General features: G+C 36.3%; 1 protein-coding gene across 4 annotated transcripts in view; it reads left to right on the forward strand.

The window, feature by feature from the left end:
• Lrrk (Leucine-rich repeat kinase) overlaps positions 1-25,000 on the forward strand; it is a 638,733-nt gene that overhangs the window by 494,995 nt on the left and 118,738 nt on the right. The window contains exon 1 of one of the 4 annotated variants that reach the window (XM_068364494.1): positions 346-450. The exons of the other annotated variants lie outside the window; for them this stretch is intronic. The gene's annotated coding sequence lies outside the window, so the exon portion shown is untranslated. Of the gene's footprint in view, positions 1-345; positions 451-25,000 lie in introns of those variants that run through there. 4 annotated transcript variants of the gene reach the window in all.

Raw genomic sequence — 25,000 nt, forward strand, 5'->3', positions numbered from 1 at the left:
TTATTATAGCTCTTCTTTTTTGTCATTGATGTTTTGGTCTATATATGATTTACAATTTCATGACGTTCCTTCGATATGGAATTGGATTTCCCTCACTGTGGGGAGTAGAAATCGTCCATTGGAAAAAGGAAGATGAATGGGATGAGGAGGAGAATCTTTGGAGGGGCAGTCAAGGCGAAAGGTTGCGGTGTGGGTAGGAAGAAACCCTTCTTTCGCCTTACCTACTGCCTCATATAACGACCCCCCCCCCCTCCTTTCCCTCTTCCCTCCCATTCACCCCCCTTAACCTAACTCTCGTCCTCTCTTTGCCTCTGTTTCTCTTTCTCTCACTGTGTGTCTATCCATCAGTGCGTGTTCCCATCGGAGTGGCCCTCCTCCTTTCGAGTTGGCATGGAAGGAGTGGATATGGGGCGATATAAAAGACGCCTGCGATTGCATATATTGTTCACGGTACTACACAAGATTAGGAGGTGGTTTCATTAAATGCAATTCTAAAAACTGAATTTTTTGTTCGCGTTTGAGAAATATCGTCAGCTGTGATTATGTATCGGTTATTTTTCAAGTGACGAAGAGAAATATGCGTTAGTGTTTCATATTGTGTATCGAAAGGATTATGAAATACGATAAAATTCTATAATTGACTTTTATTGTTTAAATTTGAAATATTATATTCTCAATGAGTTCCTTCTGGCGAGTCTGGGGTTTTTGTGGTTAGCGGGAGTTTATTCACAGATAAAATATCTCCTGTAAATGTAGAGGCCGAAAGGTGAATCAAAAGAAAATTATTATAATTTGAAAAAAAAAACTAAAAGTAGTAGAAATCTATCAAATGATCTGCTCCATCACATAATCGTTGGAGGCTGTGAATCATCCACTGGCTCTATAGTTTCGTCTCGAATCCGTGCGTTGATACATCTCTTATTGGGATTTGTGCCACGTTAATCCCAAGAAAACAACTCGTGCCATGAGAAATTGGAGCGGATGTGTCTATCACACGAGGATTACCCAGTATACTGCCCGCAAGACATTCTTATACGGGATAGTAATCGTGCTGTTTTGGTATCTGGTCTGATGTTTAGATATAAAAAAAAAAAAAAATCATTAATGCTCTTAGTAAAAAAGAAATTTGGTAACCTCAAAAATATTCCCTATTCCTTATATATGTTTCTACATTGTTGTTAATGATTTATTCAGTACTATAAATAGGATATGAAAAGTTATATATAAAAGGCTGTATGTGTATGTATATATATACATATATATATGTATATATATATATGTATATAATATATATATATATATATATATATGCATGTGTGTCGGTATATGTATGTATGTGTGTATATATTATATATATGTATATATATATGTGTGTGTGTATATATATATATATATATGTGTGTGTATATGTATAATTGTGTGTTAAAATATACATGTATTTATATACTAGCGGCTATTTAGATATTTATTTTATTTTACTAGATTTTAGCTACATGGAGTAAGTCGCCTGACTAATGCATTTTCTGTTTTAAGGTAAAAACAAAGTTATCTTTGATTTGGATATAAACCTTTTAAGAAATTTAGAAAAAACTGATTGTATTAAAAAGATAAATTCATCAACAATCGAACAATTCTTAAAAGTATTTTGAAAAAATCTTCTTCGATATCTAAAAAAATATAATACAAAAATGATAAACGTTTCTTCAGGAAATGTTTATAATAGGATTAGATTTAGCTCTGCAAGAGGCCTAAGGATTAGTCCCTAGTGAAGACAGACAAACATAAAAAAAACCCTTACTAAAAGTGTTTTAGTGTTTGTGTGCTTCCATGAAATGTCATGTGGATGTCCAGTCTTAGGCTTCATCTTCAGGAAATGTAAGTTCGAGAAAACCTACAAGGAACACTTGTTTATGCTCTCTCTCTCTCTCTCTCTCTCTCTCTCTCTCTCTCTCTCTCTCTCTCTCTCTCTCTCTCTCTCTCTCTCTCTCTCAACTCGTAGATTTAGAAAAAATGCATCGGATGTTATTTTAAGGAGATGATGCCACGATGACAGATGATTTTGTGATGTAGGATAAATATTAGGTAGATATGTACACACACACACACACACACACACACACATTCAACCCTTGATAACTTATCTCACCTTCCTTCTTTTTAAGGCTTTGGAAGCTGGCAAGGTACACATTAATTTTCAGTACCTTGCTATTTCATTTTCATTATATAAATATAATTTTCCTCTCTCTCTCTCTCTCTCTCTCTCTCTCTCTCTCTCTCTCTCTCTCTCTCTCTCTCTCTCTCTCTGCATGGCTTCCACATGACCTTTCTGTCCGATGTTTTTTTCCTAACTACGTAAAGAAGTCTGATAAGCCACTAAAAAAAAAATAGATTAAAAGATTATAACTTGCTTCGAAATCTTTCCTTATATCTTATTTTACTTCTCACTGAATTTGTGTTTCTATGTACTAAAAGCTTTAGAATTCTCTTCTTTCTTCTTTTTCCCCTCGACTTGTTAACATTGAACCTATAAAGGAGGGGCTTATTTCATCATTTTACTTATTTTTACCGGTCTTTATCTTTCCAGCCTTTGGCAGAAAAGGCCTTTGTTTCTCACTGCATTGGTCATTGCATTCAAAGTAATTTAGGCCAGGCATTGTCATAGCCTCTGAACTCATTGTTTTTAATAAACTTCTGTTTTAGCAAATGTTGAAAAGCTCTTTTTTTTCTTTCTTTCAGTTTTATCAAATGTCTGAAAGATCTTTTTTATCTTTCAGTTTTATCAAATGTTGAAAAGATTTTTATGAAATGTTGAAAAGCTCTATTCTTTTTCCCTTCTCTTGCATTCATGTGTACCTGTAATAAATATTTGATCTTCAAGTGACATTACATGATAATATTATTATTACTTATTGTTATTACTTGCTAAGCTACGACCCTAGTTGGAAAAGCAGGATGCTATAAGCCCAAGGGCTCCAACAGGGAAAATAGCCCAGTGAGGAAAGAAAATAAAGAAACTATTAAAGAAGTAATTAACAATATAGCTCTCTGTTCTTATACTCTGGGTTAAGATGCCGTTGGTCACTATATTTTTTCGCGCAATTGTAAAAAAATAAAACATTTGATATCATCTCGGTTTGGATTTTATTCGTTTCATAATTTCACTCTGAGTTTCCTGGTTTGAGCCGGGCTCAAGTTCAAAACGTATTGAACCCGTTGACATTGAGAGCTTTAAGCTGGCCAGCATCACCTGGAGAGCTTCTCATTGAACAAAAAAGGAAAACTCGTTTTAAGGACTTGTTTATCCACAGAGAGAGGGAGAGAGAGAGAGAGAGAGAGAGAGAGAGAGAGAGAGATAGAGAGAGAGAGAGAGAGAGAAGCATGGTTAAGGATGCTAGTTCATCACGTGCAATCATTTGCTTTGTATTTCGCCAAAGGATATGAGCTGAACAATGACTATCCGGTAGGCAGGATGCATAATCGGACCCCAAGGTCGAAGGACATTTGGGATAGGCTACTCCTTAGTTTGTTTTGGTGGCAGTGCATTCTTTCTTTGCTTTTCTTTTAAACATATTTTAGCGACTGTAAAGTTCTTAGAAAAGAGAGAGATTTATGTCTTGGTAAGAAAAGTTTTATTTACCTTTTACCAGACTCGGAATTTTTTTTTTTTTTTCTTCAAGAAACAGGTTTTATATATTATAAAATTTAGATCTTCATTTATCACAGAATTTTACCTCAATTTATATATTTATATCCATTATATTTAATATATATTTTATTTTATTAATTTATTTAACATTCATATATGTAATATTTTTGCTTCCCGATGTTAATCAGGTCAACTCTGTGAAAGTCGAGTTAATTTCCTCCCTTTAATAATATAAAAAACTAGGGCTTGTTTCGTTTCACAAACCCTTCATCTTTATTTATATATATATATATATATATATACACACACACATACATACACACGCACCATGTTGGCCAGTGCGGATTTGTGATGGTGGAAGATTTTCGTCTGATCTCTCACAGCAAACCAACCTAGTATGGGTGGCTGTACTAGTCAGTTATCTCCATTAAGAAAGGGTATCCTTATGTGTGTATATATACTTATGTATGTATATATATATATATATATATATACATATATATATATGTATATATATATATATATATATACATATATATATGTATATATATATATATATATGTATGTATAATGTCTGATGAACTTGTTATATATAGCAAATAGGTGCCCTTACTGAACTCCTCAAAATCTCTCTCTCTCTCTCTCTCTCTCTCTCTCTCTCTCTCAAAAATGTATAGACATTGCTGTAAAATAATTAATGGTATTAATTGCGCTAGAAAGCAAATATAATATATACATTATACCCGGAACAGTGAAGTTGTCAAAAGACATCAACATTCAATGGTAGCAAATTGCCACATCACTAATCCATTGAAATACCATTTTTTAAGCAGTTGCATCTACATTAAACTTTAAATCTCTTGAGCTTCCAAAGCAGCACGACTCTTAATTCCGTAAATGATTCGTTCCCATTCTTCAGGAATTAGTGAATGATGGACACTCGGGTATGAAAAGGAGACTCCAGTTTTACTTTGAGTTTTAATCTCTTTTAAGGTGATTTATTATCTTTTTTTAATATTCTTATTTCTTATGATTCATTAATTTATTTAATGCGTTCAATCCGTCCTGAATATTGTCTGCTCAGTCGTGTGTGTGTGCTTTTTTTTTTTTCCCTAAAGGACACGTGATTTAATTTCCTTTATTCTCTTTAAATACTTGATTTATTTGTCTTTTTTATGTTCTGTCTTCAGTCTTTTATACTCAGTCATGTTTTTTATTTGCTAAAAGACACGTGATTTACTCTCCTTTATTATCTTTAAATGCTTATGATTTATGAGTCTTTTAATGCGTTTCGCGGTAAATCTCGTCTACTTAGCCATGCTTTTTTCTATTTATTTACCAAAGGACACGTGATTTATTCTCTATTATTAACTCGATTTATTTTCTAGTGTTTTTAGATGTGTATTTTAATTATATGTATATATATGTGTGAGTGTGTGTGTGTTTGCATGTATGTATGTATGTATGTATACATTAAATATATAGATGTGTATATGTATATATATATATATATATATATATGCAAAAGCCAGTAGGAAATAATAAAAAGCTTTAGTACCAAGCGCTTTCGCGCATTTTTAATACACTTCTTCAGGGTACAATAAAAAGTGAGACATAGTTGAAGGACGTCAATAAGTAAAATAGGATAAAAATAAAAAACAAAAATATTTTGAACAATAGAGAAATGATAGAAAAACCTAGTCAGCTATCATTTCTCTATTGCTCTAAATGTTTTTTTTTTTATCCTATTTTACTTATTGACGTCCTTCAACTATGTCTCACTTTTTATTGTATCCTGAAGAAATGTATTAAAAATGCACGAAAGCGCTTGGTACTAAAGCTTTTTATTATTTCCTACTGGCTTTTGCGTATACCAAGTCCCGTGATCCTTCTGACAGTAAAGCATATATATATATATATATATATATATTATGACCTGTTCATAGACTACCAGTCGTGATTAATCAAAAAAATTATGATATATGAATTTCCCTCTCGATTAAGGTGTTCACGTTCCATGATTCTGTGATAGATTTTGATAAATCCTAGAGGCATGGTGGTGATTAGGTGATTACACTGCCATCAGTATGATTACTCTCTTCGTGGTCAATACGCTGACATCTTCATGAGCATTTTAAGCTAGTAATTAAATTGTCTTCGTCGTGAGTATACTCAGGGTAGTTATTACCCTGATATTTTATGACCATTCTCATCGTAATGATGATCTGCATCTTTCATTACCAGGATAGTGATTATCCTGAAATCTTCATGGTCGTTCTAACCTTGTAAATACACTGACATCTAAACGATTCTATTCCTTTTGCTGATGCCACTAAAAAAATGAATATTCGTAAGGCAGTCATGACTTTGACATCAGAATGATCATTCTTACGGTAAACATTATATTGACGTCATGCATATTTTCATTACGGTAATTGCACTGAAATCATGATTATTATTATTATTATTATTATTATTATTATTATTATTATTATTATTATCATCATTATTATTATTATTACTTGCTAAGCTACAACCCTATTTGAAAAAGCAGGATGCTATAAGCCCGGGAGCACCAATAGGGAAAAAATATCCCAGTGAGGAAAGGGAACAAGGAAATTAATAAACTACATAAAGTAATTAACAATTAAAATCACCTTATTGCCATTCAAACGATTATAATGAGTATCCATCTTGTAAAGACCTTGACAAACCGCAGAGACAACTTGGGTTTCAGCACGTGACTATAACATGTATAATATCTCAGTTTTAGAACATGTGCCATTCATTATTCATTGTAATAAATACGTGTGTTGAAAGTTATGGCTTCATTGTAAAGTTAACAAAATTAAATAATTCTCTCTCTCTCTCTCTCTCTCTCTCTCTCTCTCTCTGTATATATATATATATATATATACACATATATATATATACATACATACATACATATATATATATATACATATATATATACATACATATATATATATATATATGTGTGTGTGTGTGTATATACATATATATTAAATTTTACTTGATGCTTGTTTACATTTCAAAATTATTGCTGTGTGGTGCTCGATTGTAATACTAAGTGATACTTAACCTCCAGTATATATATATATATATATATATGTATGTATATATATATATATATATATAAGTATTCAATGTATTATAAGGTTGATTAAAATCTATGAATCACAAAAATGTAATCTTATTTTAACTTCCGTTAGACATTCTCTCTTCCTCCTCAGAAAAAAGAACAGCGGATGGTGTCTTCTAAAACTAAAAATTAATATATGTTTTTCAAGATTGGTAGGAACATTTAATTTTATATATATATATATATATTTATATATATATATATATATATATATATATATATATAATGTATATATGCAAACATACATATATATTCATGTATATATAATGTATATATATATATATATATATATATGTATATATGTGTGTGTGTGTGCGTGCGTGCGTGCGTGCATGCGTGCATGCGTGCATGCATGATACGGTACTATATTTACGATAATGGGGGCTAAAAGTTATCACCATCATCGATGTGATAATCCCTTTTGACTTCATTTATACTTTCACACGACGAGTTGATTATCAACATCCATCTTTGTTAGCACTTCGAGGAACCTAATCCAATTCACAATCTATTTCGCAATTAAATGGCATTTAGCCTCCACACACGCTCAAGATCACGCCGAGACCGGAGTGCCAAGAAAAAAAAAATAAGAATCTTTGGGATGTCAGATGGAGCTCGCTCTGTTGACGTTTCGCCTTGTTCTCACGTTACAGAGAATCATTTGATAGCCCCCCCCCCCTGTAAGCCTTGGGGGGGGGGGGGTTGATGTGGGTGATGCTACTCCAGCAACGTGACAGGTTGACTGTCATGTCGCCATCTCCTGGATCGGCTTATTCGTGAGATTACTGGCGGACAAGCCTCGATCATAACAAATATAATAGCGAGCATGCGCCATAAGTATGTGATGTTCTTGGTGATAAATTTTATTTTTATTGTCAAGTTTTCACTTCATAATCGCGATTACTTGTTTGTATTTTCTCTAGATATTTTCTTCAACGAATATTTTTTTCCGGAACTATTTAACGAATATTCTGTCTGGTTGTTGCTGATGGTATTCAGTTAGACATAATCATAAATTCATTTAATGTGGCATCACAATTTTTCATGTCGATTTTTTCCTTAAAACTTTCGGTAAAGATTAATGTTGTCTTCTGGGAAAAAAACGTTGAAAATTTAATGTAATTTGTTTTATAAAATGTCAATTCTCTCTCTCTCTCTCTCTCTCTCTCTCTCTCTCTCTCGATATATATGTATATATATATATATATATATATGTGTGTGTGTGTGTGTATATATATATATATTATATATATATATATATATATATATTATATACATACACACCCACACATACATATATGCATGTATCATAACTGCATCAGAATATCATTATTACTGCTGGTTAAAATTTCTGGGTTTATGAAAATTTAGAAGTTTCGTTAGCTGATGGGGAGGAAATCTCGTTCCAGATCGTAACGAAGAACTGGAAATAGGATATTTTAAAAATTACCTGAATATCAAGAAATTCTGCTCAGTTCACAGACTGTGACAAATGTCCATTTTGACTCGCATTTCGTTAATGAAAACTTTTTTTAATTTTGCTTTTTTGTCGTGGCAGGAGCAAAAGTAAGGACATTAAAATGAAAGACTGCCCTCCAAAGATTACGTTTTCTTTGATACATGGCAATTAATTATAGTTTTCCTAAGATACCCAGCTGAGGCTTTCCTATTCACGTTTCTTGTTGATGACCTTGTTATAATTTAAGATTTCATTTAAAACGAGTCAAACATTTATGCAAACGTACCAAGTCATCAGTAGTCATTTTTTAGTGAGGCAGATTTGCACTTCTAGCTCGGAAAAGTTTCCTGATCGCTGATTGGTTAGAATTATCTTGTCTAACCAATCAGCGATCAGGAAACTGTTCCGAGCTAAAAAGACGCCCTTGCGAGTCGGTGCTAATCTCACTAAAAAAATTGACTATAGTTATTGTTTCTGTTTACGTGTGTGATAAACTTTCTATTGCTATGGGTGAATGTAGTTCGTTGGGACAGAGTAAGCTATGAATACGATTGTGTAAGGAGGGTTCGCAGCCCCCCCCCCCCCCCCCCCCCTCCGGTAAAGAAGTTGGTAAGGATACGGATCCTAGGTTAGGTTACATGGGGAACCTTAGGTTAGGTTATGTTGTTGTGTCTTATTTCCTTCTAAAACGTTGTTTTACATTTTCGCAATGAACGACAAAGGCTCCGATTGCTATATTCAGTAAGATGTTTATTATATTTCTTTAGTTATTATGATCCACATTTTCTTGAGTTTTCGCCGTATATTTTTCAAATGTTTTCTTTTAATATTCGATAAACTAAGCCTAATTTTATAGATTAATGATAGTTCAAAATCAGGCGTTTCGTTTTCTAATCAATGCAACTTCAAAAATTCAAACTTGCAGCGAATGTTTTTGTATTGAACAGCCTTACGTACGTCTTTTTATTATTTTTGTAAATTATATGACATCTATTTTAACGTTGTTACTGAGCTCAAGATATGATATATTCTTTATTCATTACTTCTCATACAGTTTATATCCTTATGGTCTTTCCTCACTGGGCTATCTTTCCCTGTTGGAGCCCTTGGGCTTATAGCATACTGCTTTTCATTCTAGGGTTTTAGGATAACTAATAATAATAATAATAATTATAATAATAATAATAATAATAATAATTTGGGTCTGTTTTATGTCTGCTACTATACTTTTATTAAATGGGTAATTCATAGAATGTGGAGGGTACATATTTAAGCCTTACCTAAAGTATAGCTGGTGTTACTTTTCGTCTTTCTCATAACGTCAAGTTTCATCGTTGCTTTATTACAATGATAAAAAAAAAAAGATATATAAACTACCAATGAAAAGAGTAAGATACGAAACAGACCATTAGTATCGAATATTTATTTTGGTTTGTTTAATTTGGTGTAATGTCCCCGTAGATTTTAATCCCTTAGTCCGCGAGTATTGTTTTCAGTTTTTAGATTTTAGTTAAGGCTCAGTTGTGTGTTGAGACGAGTTTATTAATGTTTTAATGTCTTTTTTAATTACCCAGCAATAATTTTAATTAACCAGCAATAATTTCTGATTGTTGATACTATGTGATTTATTTTACAAGGGAGACTTGACGTTCAGACAAGCGAGACGGATTGAAAGATTGTTAGTAAATCAGTATTTCCTAATTGACTTGAAAGTCTGATGTTTGGTGCTCTATCCCCATCTCTCACCACCTGTCTCTTTTGTTTATAATTATACAAACTAAGATTCTCTCATTTCCCATCTAGGTCACGGTTTTATTTGCCCATTTTGAAGCATTGAATGTGATTTTGTCTTGACTATATATTGAGTGATTAAAACACCATATTAAGTCTTTAACTACTGATTATTGAGGCTCGAGTAATTGTCCTAGATTAAATTTGCTGCTAAAAGTATTTATTTCTTATAAGGTATATCTTTGTGTACAAAGATTATATATATATATATATATATATATATATATATATATATATATATATATATATATATATATGCATATATACACACATGCATATTCATACATATATGCATGTATGTATGTATATATACATATATTCATAAATATATTTTTTGCATATGTATATATGAATCAACTGACGTCTCAGATTTAAAAAAATTCTACCAAATACCTCCAACCATCACTCTCTTATCTCTCAAGCAATATATGTAGATGTATGTGTTTGTGTGTGCGCATGCAAGCTCTCATTTGTGTATCTCCGTAGCACTCTTAAATATCAAGCAGGGATGCCTTGGTTTTAATCCTGGACACGCTCCATTAGAATCCTGTGTTACTGTTTCTTTAAGTTGTTTCCTGTCACCTGTAGTTGGTATAAGGAGGTGGTCGCAACTAGAATGGAAAACCCCCTGCCTTTTATGATAAATAAGTAAATAAGTACAATATGATTATGTAAAAGCTTTTATCTGTTCAAGAAATTTCAAACCAAACCAACAAAAAGGTACTGGAGACCGAATTTCCTCTTGAAACATTCAAGTGTTGCAAAAGGTAGGAAAATCACCGTCTGGGTTTTACAGATTAATTACTAGAAAAACAATCTGAGAGTGCAGACCTCCGCCACGGCAGCTTCTTTCTCGAAACCAGCTTGCCTTTCCCAGAATCAATTTAGACCGTAGGCGTATTTGAATTCTGCGTGACAACCATGCGCGAACTTGGGGTTAAGGTTAGGGTTAATTCGGTCCACCTTTTGATCGACCTTGACCTTACGTCCCAACATAACAATTAATTCCTGAAAGTTTCACTACTCTATGAGTAAAATTGTGGCCAGGAAGTTGCTCACAAAAAAAAGACAAACAGGGGCGAAAATATAACCTCCTCCCAACTTCGTTGATGGAGCCTTTGTTACTACGCTACCTTGTAGAAGGACCTCTCATGAGCACAACGGATACAGGGACCAAATTGGTGCCTAAAGCAGACGGACTGGGAGGTGTCTCTTAGGCATGCAAGTAAACTGCAAAGTTCGAGGGTATAGTCAATGATCAGATATATTGCATTAGATTAATTTCTATTGAATAGGGAGATGCCTTAGTAATGATTAATATTCATAACAGCCGAATTTGAGGAACTCTTTATGTTTTATCATTAAAAATTATGCATAATTATTTTAGATGTTATGTAACCTTTGTACAATACGATCTTTGCAGGACAAATTGGAATAAGTTTAAAAACGCTATACATCCTTGGTTATATTTGAGCAATAATAATCAATACAAATGTATTTTCAAAGGTCTCCTTTCAGATAAGGTCGCTGCTAGATAATTATTTAGAGACGAATAAAGGGTAATTCGAAGAGATCTCTGGGGTTCGAGTCCCGCTCAGACTCGTTAGTTTCTTTGGTCACTGTAACCTCACCATCCTTGGGAGCTAAGGATTGGGGTTTGGGAGTAGGTCTATCTGCTGAGTCATCAGCAGCCATTGCCTGGCCCTCCCTGGTTCTAGTTTGGGGGGAGAGTGGCTTTGGCCACTGATCATATGTATATATGGTCAGTCTCTATGGCAATGTCACTGTCCCTTGCTTTTGACATTCATGAGTGGCCTTTAAACCTTTAAACCCTCTTTTTTCAATATTAAACTTAGCCGGTGATTATATAAGCTGCAGCTCTGCTGCCCGACAGAAAAACTCTACGTTCAAAATCCGCCAGCGATCGCTATGCAGGTAGGGGGTGTACTTCAACAGCGCCATCTGTCGTGCAGGTACTCAGTACTCAATGTAAACACAGAACTCAATTTTCTGTAGACTCTCCCCGCAGGCTGGCCATGAGACGCTCTAAGATTTGTTGGTCTCCTTCAGACTTAGACCATCTGTTGAAAGGAGTGTTTAGATCCTTCGAGGTCTTTAACTTTTTGGACTGGTGTCTGGGAGCTTTGAGCAGGAAGATCTCCCCTTCTGACAAGGAAGCTTCCTTGCTCATTATGTCCTGTATGGACAAGGCCATACGTGACGGATCCAGTGAGCTTGCGGCTTCGTTCGTTTCCGGGGTCCTCAAGAAACGGGAAAACCTTTGCTCTTTCCTGTCAGCTGGAGTAACACCGTGTCAGAGATCGGAACTTCTGTTTGCTCCTCTCTCAAAGTGCCTTTTCCCAGAGGACTTGATAAAGGAGATTGCTGCCTCCTTGATTCAAAAAGACACTCATGACCTGGTTGCGTCCTCTGCCCGCAAAGCCACCCCTTTGCCTACCTTGTCTAGACCCAGGATGGACACTCCAGCGTCCAGATTCATTCCGCCCTTTCGTGGCAGAGCCTCCAGCAGAGGAGGTGCTCGTGCCGAAGGGAGACGTGGGAAGAAGAAAGGTACCAAGTCCTTTAAGGGCAGAGTCTGACTGCCACCTTCTTCAGACAGCAGTGGGAGCCAGACTCAAGAACTTCTGGCAGACCTGGGAGAAAAGGGGCGCAGATGCACAATCTGTGAAGTTGCTCAGAGAAGGGTACAAGATCCCGTTTGTACGCAAACCCCCTCTAGCAACGTCTCCCATCGATCTCTCTCCCAGGTACAGAGAGGAAGACAAGAGACTAGCTTTGAAGCAGGAGGTGTCTCTCTTACTAGAAAAGGGAGCGGTAGTCAAAGTCCGGGACCATCAATCCCCGGGCTTCTACAACCGTCTCTTCTTAGTGGTAAAGAAGACAGGAGGGTGGAGGCTGGTGCTAGACGTCAGTGCGCTGAATGTCTTTGTCACAAAGCAGACGTTCGCCATGGAGACCACAAAGTCCGTTCTAGCAGCGGTCAGGAAGGAAGACTGGATGGTCTCTTTAGACCTAAGGGACGCTTACTTTCACGTCCCCATCCACCCAGAATCCCAACCTTTGCTGAGATTCGTTTACGAAAAGGTTGTCTACCAATTTCAAGCCCTGTGCTTTGGCCTAAGCACAGCTCCTCTTGTCTTTACGAGGCTGATGAGGAATATTGCCAAATTCCTGCATTTAGCGGATATCAGAGCCTCCCTCTATTTGGACGACTGGCTTCTAAGAGCTTCTTCCAGTCGTCGCTGTCTGGAGAATCTAAAGTGGACTCTAGATCTGACCAAGGAATTGGGTCTCCTGGTCAATATGGAAAAGTCCCAACTGGTCCCATCCCAAACTATAGTGTACTTAGGGATGGAGATTCACAGTCAAGCTTTTCGGGCTTTTCCGTCGGCCCCCAGAACAAGTCAAGCCCAAGGATGCATCCAGAACATGCTAAAGAAGGAACGATGTTCAGTCAGACAGTGGATGAGTCTGATAGGGACGCTTTCATCCCTGGAACAGTTCATTTCGTTAGGGAGACTACACCTCCGTCCCCTTCAATTTCACCTAGCTGTTTACTGGAAGAAGGACAAGACGCTAGAAGCGGTCTCGATCCCCATTTCCGAGAAGATGAAGTCATCACTGACTTGGTGGAAGGACAACATCAACCTCAGAGAGGGTCTGCCCCTGGCTGTTCAGACCCCCAACCACGTTCTCTTCTCGGACGCATCGGACACGGGCTGGGGTGCGACATTAGACGGTCGGGAATGCTCGGGAACTTGGAACTCGAATCAAAGAACGTTACATATCAACTGCAAGGAGCTACTGGCAGTTCATCTGGCCTTGAAAAGCTTCAAGTCCCTCCTTCAAGGCAAGGTGGTGGAGGTGAACTCAGACAACACCACGGCCTTGGCGTATATCTCCAAGCAAGGAGGGACCCATTCTATGACGTTGTACGAGACCGCAAGGGACCTCCTCACCTGGTCAAGAGATCTAAACCTTTCTCTAGTAACGAGGTTCATTCAAGGCAACATGAATGTCATGGCGGATTGCCTCAGTCGGAAGGGTCAAATCATTCCAACCAGAATGGATCCTACACAAGGATGTGTGCAAGAGTCTATGGGCCACATGGGGCCAGCCTACCATAGATCTCTTTGCAACCTCGATGACCAAGAGGCTCCCAATATATTGCTCACCAATCCCGGACCCAGCAGCAGTCCATATAGATGCCTTTCTACTGGATTGGTCCCATCTAGACCTTTATGCATTCCCCCCGTTCAAGATTGTCAACAAGGTACTGCAGAAGTTCGCCTCTCACGAAGGGACAAGGTTGACGTTAGTTGCTCCCCTCTGGCCCGCGAGAGAATGGTTCACCGAGGTACTTCAATGGCTGGTGGACGTTCCCAGAACTCTTCCTCTAAGAGTGGACCTTCTACGTCAGCCACACGTAAAGAAGGTACACCCAGGCCTCCACGCTCTTCGTCTGACTGCCTTCAGACTATCGAAAGACTCACTAGAGCTAGAGGCTTTTCGAAGGAGGCAGCCAGGGCGATTGCTAGAGCAAGGAGGACATCCACTCTTAGAGTCTACCAGTCGAAGTGGGAAGTCTTCCGAAACTGGTGCAAGTCGGTATCAGTATCCTCGACCAGTACCTCTGTAACCCAAATAGCTGACTTCCTATTATACCTGAGGAAGGAAAGATCTCTTTCAGCTCCCACTATCAAAGGTTACAGAAGCATGTTAGCAGCAGTCTTCCGTCACAGAGGCTTAGATCTTTCTAACAACAAAGATCTACAGGACCTCCTTAAGTCTTTTGAGACCTCGAAGGAGCGTCGTTTGGCTACACCGGGTTGGAATTTAGACGTGGTACTAAGATTCCTTATGTCAGAAAGGTTCGAGCCACTACAATCAGCCTCCTTTAAAGATCTCACTTTAAAGACTCTTTTCCTCGTTTTCTTAGCAACAGCTAAAAGAGTCAGTGAGATTCACGCCTTCAGCAGGAACATCGGATTTTTATCTGAAACGGCTACATGTTCTTTACAGCTTGGTTTTCTAGCCAAAAACGAGCTACCTTCTCGTCCTTGGCCGAAATCGTTCGATATTCCAAGCCTTTCAAATTTGGTTGGAAATGAACTAGAAAGAGTCTTATGCCCTGTTAGAGCTCTTAAGTTCTATTTAAAACGAACTAAACCTTTACGAGGACAGTCAGAAGCTTTATGGTGTTCTATTAAGAAACCTTCTTTGCCTATGTCAAAGAATGCAGTTTCCTATTATATCAGACTGTTGATACGAGAAGCTCATTCCCATCTGAATGAGGAAGACCATGCTTTGCTGAAGGTAAGGACACATGAAGTTAGAGCTGTCGCAACTTCAGTGGCCTTTAAACAAAATAGATCTCTGCAGAGTATAATGGACGCAACCTATTGGAGAAGCAAGTCAGTGTTCGCGTCTTTTTATCTTAAAGATGTCCAGTCTCTTTACGAGAACTGCTACACCCTGGGACCATTCGTAGCAGCGAGTGCAGTAGTGGGTGAGGGCTCAACCACTACATTCCCCTAATTCCATAACCTTTTTTAATCTTTCTCTTGAAATGTTTTTTATTGTTGTTTTTGGGTTGTCCGGAAGGCTAAGAAGCCTTTCGCATCCTGGTTGATTTGGCGGGTGGTCAAATTCTTTTCTTGAGAAGCGCCTAGATTAGAGGTTTTGATGAGGTCCTGTAGTATGGGTTGCAACCCTTGATACTTCAGCTCCTAGGAGTCGCTCAGCATCCTAAGAGGATCGTGAGGCTCAGTAAGGAAGACGTACTTAAAAAAGGCAGAGTAATTGTTCAAGTCGACTTCCTTACCAGGTACTTATTTATTTTATGTTTGTTATTTTGAATAACTGCTAAAATGAAATACAAAATCCTTAGCTCATAATAATGTAAACAATTTATGCTGGTCTCTACCCACCCCCCTGGGTGTGAATCAGCTTATATAATCACCGGCTAAGTTTAATATTGAAAAATGTTATTTTTATAATAAAATAAATTTTTGAATATACTTACCCGGTGATTATATATTAAAGGACCCTCCCTTCCTCCCCAATAGAGACCCAGTGGACCCAGGAGAAAATTGAGTTCTGCGTTTACATTGAGTACTGAGTACCTGCACGACAGATGGCGCTGTTGAAGTACACCCCCTACCTGCATAGCGATCGCTGGCGGATTTTGAACGTAGAGTTTTTCTGTCGGCAGCAGAGCTGCAGCTTATATGATCACCGGGTAAGTATATTCAAAAATGTATTTTATTATAAAAATAACATATTTTTCCCTGTTGGAGCCTTTGGGCTTATAGCATCCTGCTTTTCCAACTAGGACTATAGCCTAGCTTGTAATAATAACAACAACAACAACAACAACAATAGATCTGATATTGCGTAACCCTTAGACTTAGAGGTACCTTGACCCCTGCCTATGAATTTGAACGATCACGCGTCTTTGCAACTCCCTTATCTGTGGAGCATACGTCGCTGTTTCCAGACGAGCGTCATTTAGTGTCATGTGACACTAATTCTGTTAGTGCTTGGCACCGAAGGTCTGAGCCTTTTTGTCATACACAAGAGCGGGGCGTGAGAGGACATCGCCACGTAAGATTAAAGACGGCATGTGAGATCCTGCATATTCTTGATGTGAGGCAGACACTGGCTGGCATCTCTCCGACTTCAGTGACATCAAGGTTGCTGTGTCATTGAAAAGGGTGAATTTACTTATACACGGATGTGGATTATTATTGTCATCATCATCATCATCATCATTATTATTATTTTTTTTTATTATTATTATTATTATAACATCATTATTTATTATTATAATTTTTATAACTACTTTTGTTATTATTATTATCGCTTTTATTTTATAATTGTTATTATTATTATTATTATTATTATTATTATTATTATTATTATTACTATTATTATTATTATCATTATTATTTTTTTTCTTCTTCATCTTCTTCTTCTTCTTCTTCTTCTTATTACAAGCTAAGCTATAACCCTAGTTGGAAAAGCAGATAGTATAAGCCCAAGGGCTCCAGCAGGGAAAATAGCCCAGTGAGGAAAGGAAACAAGGAAATAGATGAACTACAAGAAAAGAATAAACAATTGAAATAATATATTTCAAGAACAGTAACAACATTAAATTAAATCCTTCACATATAAACTAGAAACTTCATGAAACAAGAGGAAGAGAAACAAGACAGAACAGCTTGCCCGAGTGTACCCTTACCAAGAGGAAATTAGCCGCTGAACAATTACAATGAAGTAGTTAACCCCTTGGGTAAAGAAGTTTTTTAAGCCTTTAAATGCCGCTCATGAATGGCAGAGGCAAGGGACAGTGACATTGCCCTATCAAGCAGGACAATGCCCCAGAGGTTGACCATATTTGCATATGATCAGCGCCCAAACCCCCTCTCCACCCAAGGTAGGACCAATGAGGGTTTAAAGTTTTAAAGGCAGCTCATGAATGACATAGGCAAGGGACAGTGACATCAAGCAGGAAAATGCCCTACAGACTAAGCATATATACATATAATTAGCACCCAAGCCCCGTCTCCCCCCAAGCTAGGACCAAGGAGGGCCAGGCAATGGCTGCTGATGACTCAGTGGATAGACCTATAGACTCCCCCAAAACCCCCATCATCAGCTCACAAGGATGGTGAGGTTGCGGCGACCAAAGGAACTAACGAGTTTGAGCGGGAATCGAACCTCAAGTCTGGTGATCACCAGTCAGCGACGTTACCACATCGGCCATCACAACCGAGAGAGAGAGAGAGAGAGAGAGAGAGAGTGAGTACATATACATATAACGTGAACAGATTATTCAAATTACTTTGTTTGCCAAATCCTCCTTTGATTGAATATTGTGTTTATTAATACCAGTGTCAAAAGAAAATTATGTTTAAAGTCCTAGGATTTGCATATTTTGGAAATACATGAAGCTATTATTAGAAAGGGGGGGGGGGCACTACCAAGTAATTGCACTCATTGTAGTCATAGATAAACGTGTCACGGATTATATTTTATTGAATTTGTTGTTAGAGTAAATATAAGTTTTATTATGGATTCTCTCTCTCTCTCTCTCTCTCTCTCTCTCTCTCTCTCTCTCTCTCTCTCTCTCTCTCTCTCTCTCAAGTACTCTTTTTCTTGAACGTACCATTGTATATACAGTATATATATATATATATATATATATATATATATATATATATGCATACAGACTAAGATGTTATCGTGATAGAGGGACGGCTCCAGAGAAAAACTATACAAGTCACTGCCGTATTCTCTTCTACTCCTGATTCGTGGATGAACCATATATTTGTCATATATATATATATATATATATATATATATATATATATATATATATATATATATACACGAGTATGTGTATGTGTCTGTGTGTATGTGTGGTTCTGTATGTTGGGTGTTAGTGGCGTTATGTTTTGAATCATATCTTTTTACATGACCCTCATGAACTGCATCAGCTTAAAACGTCGTTCTAACACATCCCTTATGACACCTGTCAATTAGATTCAAATTAAGAGTCAACGTAAGATCTCGAAGACAGAGGAAACTAATTATGCCGTCATGTCAGCCACAGGAAATGCGATGTCGGTGCTTGTGGCCTGCAATTCTATCGCTCCACATGCATGTGGTCGCAAGCAGGTTGCAAGGACTGTGCTCTCTCTCTCCAGTGGCAAAGACAAGATCTTATTCGCTCGAGATTGACCATTTTAGATACGTGTGATCTCTACCCAACTTCTTTAATACTTGCATCAAACGCAGTCGAATTTATATATTAGTGTCGAATCTATTTTTGTGTTTGTGTGAATTTTATATAACTTCGTCGTATAAGCAGAAGTGACTTGACGTTTGCTTAAACATCTTTATTGAAAGATAGAAAAAATCCCTTTGTATTGTGTTAATGGGTGTCTGCAGATAATTATATCGTATTTAAGCGTTATTTTATTTTTGTTTTGTTACGAGCGAAAGGTAAAAAAAAATCGCCCGTATTGCGAAGTAGTCATAAGACGCGTTTTGAAATATATATAAAAATGGTAGGTATACCGAGTTTTTGCCCACGGTGAAAAGAAGATTAGTAAATGTACGAGAAAACAGATTATTTGTTACATGTATAGTTTATGTTATGAACATGTGTGTATTTTTTTTTTTTTTTTTTTTTTTTTTGTATCCATTGCCACTAGTACTTCAGTGAATAGTTATTTTACCATTAACAGCAATAGAGAAAATTTTCACATAAAAATCGTGTTTTGCAGCAAAGATGCTGTGTGCATAACATTACATTGTTGTGTATTTTAAAATGTATAATAACTGCTGACAGAGAATTGTGAACTTTGTTATTATTATTATTATTATTATTATTATTATTATTATTATTATTATTACTTGCTAAGCTATAACCCTAGTTGGAAAAGCGGGATGCTATATGCCCAGGGCTCCAACAGGGAAAATAGCTCAGTGAGGAAAGGTAACAGAAAAATAAAATATTTCAAGAACAACAAGGTTAAAATAAATATCTCCTATATAAACTATAAAAACTTTAACAAACCAAGAGGAAGAGAAATAAGATAGAATAGTGTGCCCAAGTGTACCCTCAAGCAAGAGAACTCTAACCCAAAACACAGTGGAAGACCATGGTACAGAGGCTATGACACTACCCTAGATTAGAGAACAATGATTTGATGTTTGAGTGTCCTTCTCTTAGAAGAGTTGCTTACCATAGCTAAAGAGTCTCTTCTGTTATTAGTATTAAAATAACTTTGGGAAGGCTATCTGAATATATAAAAGTACGAAAGGACATTTGTTTTTTAATTAATATGTCTATTATTTTTGTGGTTTTAGGGTTGTGGTGGCCGATGTGGTAACGTCCTTGACTGGTGAACGCCAGACTGGCTGGGGTTCGAGTCCCGCTCAAACTCGTTAGTTTCTTAGGTCACTGCAACCTTGCCATCCTTGTGAGCTAAGGATGGGTGGTTTAGGGGAGCCTATGGGTCTATCTGCTGAGTCATCAGCAGCCATTGTCTGGCCCTCCTTAGTCCTAGCTTGGGTGGAAAGGGGGCTTGGGCTCTGCCATTTATGAGTGGCCTTTAAACCTTTAAAGTTCATCTCCAAAGATATATTTTTTGAGAAAGTAAATAAAGTCGGCCTTTTGGTACTCCAGTGGAATTTACATGTACAATTAAAGTAGATGGTTACAGCGTTGATCAAAACCAACCTTGTATTCTGAAGGTATACTATTTCTTGTATGGTCACAGCAATGTACATGAATATACACTTACATAGATGTATGTGAATATTCACACACCCTTGCTTATGTTAAGTGGCAAGCAAAGATGTATACAGATTTTTGTTCGCAGTTTTACATCAATTATTTAATCTCTTGGCGAATATTTTAAAATGAAAATTACACTATTATTTTTAGTGAACAGCTTCCTGAGCTCAATTTTATTCGTAGAGTAATGAAACTTGCAGGGATTGATGTTGATGTAAAAAGCTGGAAATTGTTAAATTTTTGAATGTCAAGGTCACGGTCAAGCAAAATGTCCAATTCACGTAATCAGCCATCAGTCACAGAAACTAGATGGGGTTGACATTTCATGCATTTTATCTTGCATTTCAGTAGTTATCTTAAGATGTAGCCTTATTGGTAACGTCTCTGCATGGTGATTGCCAGACGGTGATTCGAGTCCCGCTCGAACTCGCTTGTTCCTTTAGTGTCTGCTACCTTACCATTCTTGTGAGCTAAGGATGGGGTAGCGTTTAAGTCTTGCCTGCTGAGTCATCAGCAGCCATTACCTGGCCCTCCTTGGTCCTAGCTTGGGTGGAGATGGGGCTAGGGCGCTGATCATATGATATATGGTCTGTCTGTAGGGCATAGTCCTGCTTGCGAGAGCAATGTCGCTGTCCCTTGTCTCTGCCATTCATGAGTGGTCTTTAAACCCTTAATCCACCACGAAGGTTACAAGAGAGCAAATGATGGTAACGTTCCTTTAAAAAGAAAGAAAAAATCTTCATCCATGGATGGGAGTATGATCCAAAACAATTTTATATACTAAAGTCCTCATAAATTTTGTGATGATTTATTTCAATGATAAATAAAAACGGAAGATAACATTGTGAATTAGATTTCACATTGAAATGGACGGCCATTAAATTCATCTATTATGTCCCTGTAGCGTCAAACTTACCAGGCTGGATTATTGTCCTAAAATATTATGAAATTAATGAAATACCTGTGTTTTTTTTTTTTTTTTTTTTTTTTTATCAGATATTCCCTTATTTATAACTGGAGGCAATATGAGTTCTGTGTTTGGAAATTGGTGGTTGGCATCATTTCATTTCTGTGCTTAATTTTCATGATGGCTATTCATATGCACGGATTATTAAACCATTATTATTGAGGCTGCTCTTGAATTGCAGGTTCATGACGGCTGTCGGCGTTATGAAAGGCCATTTTGAATACATTATGGGCCTCTGTTATCGTCACCTGCCTTGAGGGCGATGGACGTGTGGGGGGGGGGGGTTGGAAAATGTTTGATTGGTCAGTCATAATTGGTCCTTTTTCATTTAAGGCTTGACGTTATTATCCAAATATCAGTTGATCTTAAGAAGCAATTTTGATGCTTATGGAATCGTGGATTGTGAAATTTAACTTTGAATTATTATTATTATTATTATTATTATTATTATTATTATTATTATTATTAATATTATTATTACAAGCTAGGCTATAACCCTAGTTGGAAAAGTAAGATGCTATAAGCCCGAGGGATCCAACAGGGAAAAATACACCATTGAGAAAAGGAAACGAAGAAATAGATAAATTACAAGAAGAATAAACAATCAAAATGAAATATTTCGAGAACAGTAACATTGAATAAGACCCTTCACATATATAAAAAAAAAAAAACAAGAGGAAGAGAAATATGATAGAATGGTGTGCTGGAGTCTACTTGCAATATCTTTGTTGCAGTTGAGAGAAAGATAGTCACATTACGAAAATGCTTTAAAAAAGAAAAGAAAAAAAAAGAGTATTCCACTGTCTTTTATTAGAGATGTCTTGCTTGAGGGTACACTCAGACACACTATTCTATTCATTTCCTTATTTCCCCGTGGACTCATAGAATCCTGCTTTTCCAACTACGGTTGTAGCTTAGCAAATAATAATAATAATAATAATAATAATAATAATAATAATAATAATGATGATGATGATGAAGAAATTATTAATAATATAATGTATAATATAATATATATAATTTAAATATAGATATAAATGTAATATATATTATATTATAATAAAATATAATAATAATAATAATAATAATAATAATAATAATAATATAATATGATAATATTAATAGAGATGCTCCTCTGTTGAGTGACCTAAAAAAAAAAAAAAAAAAAAAAAACTAAAGAACGAAGGACGCAGCTACCAATACTATCAACACCTCATCTTCCCAAGCTGGCTTCTGTAATCGTTGTAGTAATAGTAGTAGAAGTACCTTGGCCGTTATGGTTGAAGACCTACAAAGGAACCAAGCAAATCTTTTTAGTAGAAACAAGATACTTTTACTTGCGCTCTTCTCTTTTTTTTTTTTCTTTCCACGTCTGCTGGTCAAATAATTCATGTTCGTGTAATAAGTTCTTCATAGATGATTGTTTTTACAATTTTTTTGGTGTTTAGCTTCTGTTAAAATATAAAATCTTAGGTTTTTATCTATTTTCTTCAAGTTTAAGGTCTTTTCCTTTCACTTTCATTGGACTGTTAAGTTTGTTTTTTCCGGTACAAATGGAAGGCAAACCATTTCGTATTGTGTAAATTGCATGCTCGTATAAAAAGTTCCTCATTGGTGATTATTTTTACAATTATTTTTTAGCATCTGTTAAAATATAGGTGTTTGGTTTTTTATTTGTTTACTAACAGTTTAGGGTCTTTTCCTGTCACTTTCATTGGATTGTTAGTGTGTTTTCCCCGGTACAAATGAAAGGCAAACCGTTTCGTACTGTGTAAATTTATTCTGCCGAGTACTGCCTCGTGCAGGGTACCACTGAAAGCCTTAGGAGAGCAAGCTGAACCACGTGCTGCAGTTTACAGTGTTTGAAATTGGATTAAATTTATTTTGAAATTTATAAATTTATGATTTATTACTATGTTAATATATGTTGCACTGAATCCTCTTGGCAACGATTGAAATTGCAATGAGATTGCTTTTACATAATTTATGCATATTTGAGAGATTTAATGGACATCTGCTCATGCTCATCATCAGTCTTCTGCCATCATTTGGCTCAGTTCACATGGCAGAGGCGGCCTCTTTGAAGGCAGATAAAAGGTGAACTTCTTCCTCATACTACAAATTCCTAATCTTCCTTTTGAGGAGAGAAGCACAAAAGGCCTCATGTTGAAATAGGATCATTGTCAGACTCGTTTAGAAGGTGCCGCTTATGGACACTCTTTAGTCTTATCGTTGTTACTGCGGTCTGACTGTTCTTGTGCATTTTTTAAAAATATTATAACTGATGACAAGAGACTATTGCAGTCCTTCCGGATATTTTCAGTCACAGGATATCCATTTTTTCAAAGGTTATTTGATCGAGTTTAGTTAGAATTTATCTCCTAAGGGATTAGCCTTCTTCATTTTCCCCACGGATGCGGTACTCGGTGTCTTCCTCCTCCGCCTGATTTTATGACCCAAAACTCGTAAATTAAATTAAATTGAATTTTATGAACGGTCGGTGTAGTGTCTTGTCATTTTATATGCTACAGAATATGTTCCAACTATTTATGGAACATAAAATGTATTGAGAATTTTTTTTTCTTCGTGTCTTTAATCATTTCATTTATACTCAAACCAGGTTTTCTGTGATATGTGGACATTAAGCCAAAAAAAATAATTTAATAAATTTGTGGCATTTATATCGTATATAGATTGTTTCAAAGACTAAAAGGTTACACAAGGGACGGGTTCAGGATCCTGGACAAATCTTTACATCGTTTTCCAGTGCTCTACAGACCACTCAATCAAATTAAATTGGTGTCTGAGCTACTTCCTACTCAAGCTACGACCTTTGGGGGACCAGGTAATGGCTGTTGTTTACAATGGAGGTAGATATATGGTCATCTCAAACCCCCTATCATGAACTCATAGAGGTTGTATTGTAGTATTCACCAATGAGATCCATCTTACAATAATGGAAACTTTAAGTTAGCACTAATAGATTGTAACTAAATGATCTCTCTCTCTCTCTCTCTCTCTCTCTCTCTCTCTCTCTCTCTCTCTCTCTCTCTCTCTCTCTCTCTCTCTCTCTCTATATATATATATATATATATATATATATTTTATATAAATATATACAGTGTGTGTGCATACCCATTTTCCCTAATAGGAGGTGGTTCCAAAGAGAGAGAAAAAAAAAACACTTCCACGTTCACCCTTCAACTGCTGAATCATGGGGGTTAAATCCCAGTGCCGTAAAATTTCCAATACATATACACAGGTACGCAAACATCATACACACACATTTTACATATATGTATGTGTGTTTATGCGAGTATATTGTTTTTGCCCAAATGTAAACACATGCTTTTATATTGCAAATACAAAAGCAATCGTGGTAAATTTGATTTTATTGTTTTATGATTTATTTACTTATATCCGGAGTTTTAAATGACTCCAAGTAATTTAATTAATTATCGTTTTATATATATACCCACACTGTATATTTTTTATAATGAGAATATATCTTTCTTTGGGTACCTGCCATTTCCTTGGAGTTATTTTTTAAACTAATGGATTTTCTGCCATTTACTGAACTTGGGAATAAAGGGGATTGCCTTATAAAGGGGTTGTTTATCTTTTAAATTGTTATGTCAATTTCA

Source organism: Palaemon carinicauda, chromosome 41, assembly GCF_036898095.1.
Source record: "Palaemon carinicauda isolate YSFRI2023 chromosome 41, ASM3689809v2, whole genome shotgun sequence".
Lineage (NCBI taxonomy): Eukaryota > Metazoa > Arthropoda > Malacostraca > Decapoda > Palaemonidae > Palaemon > Palaemon carinicauda.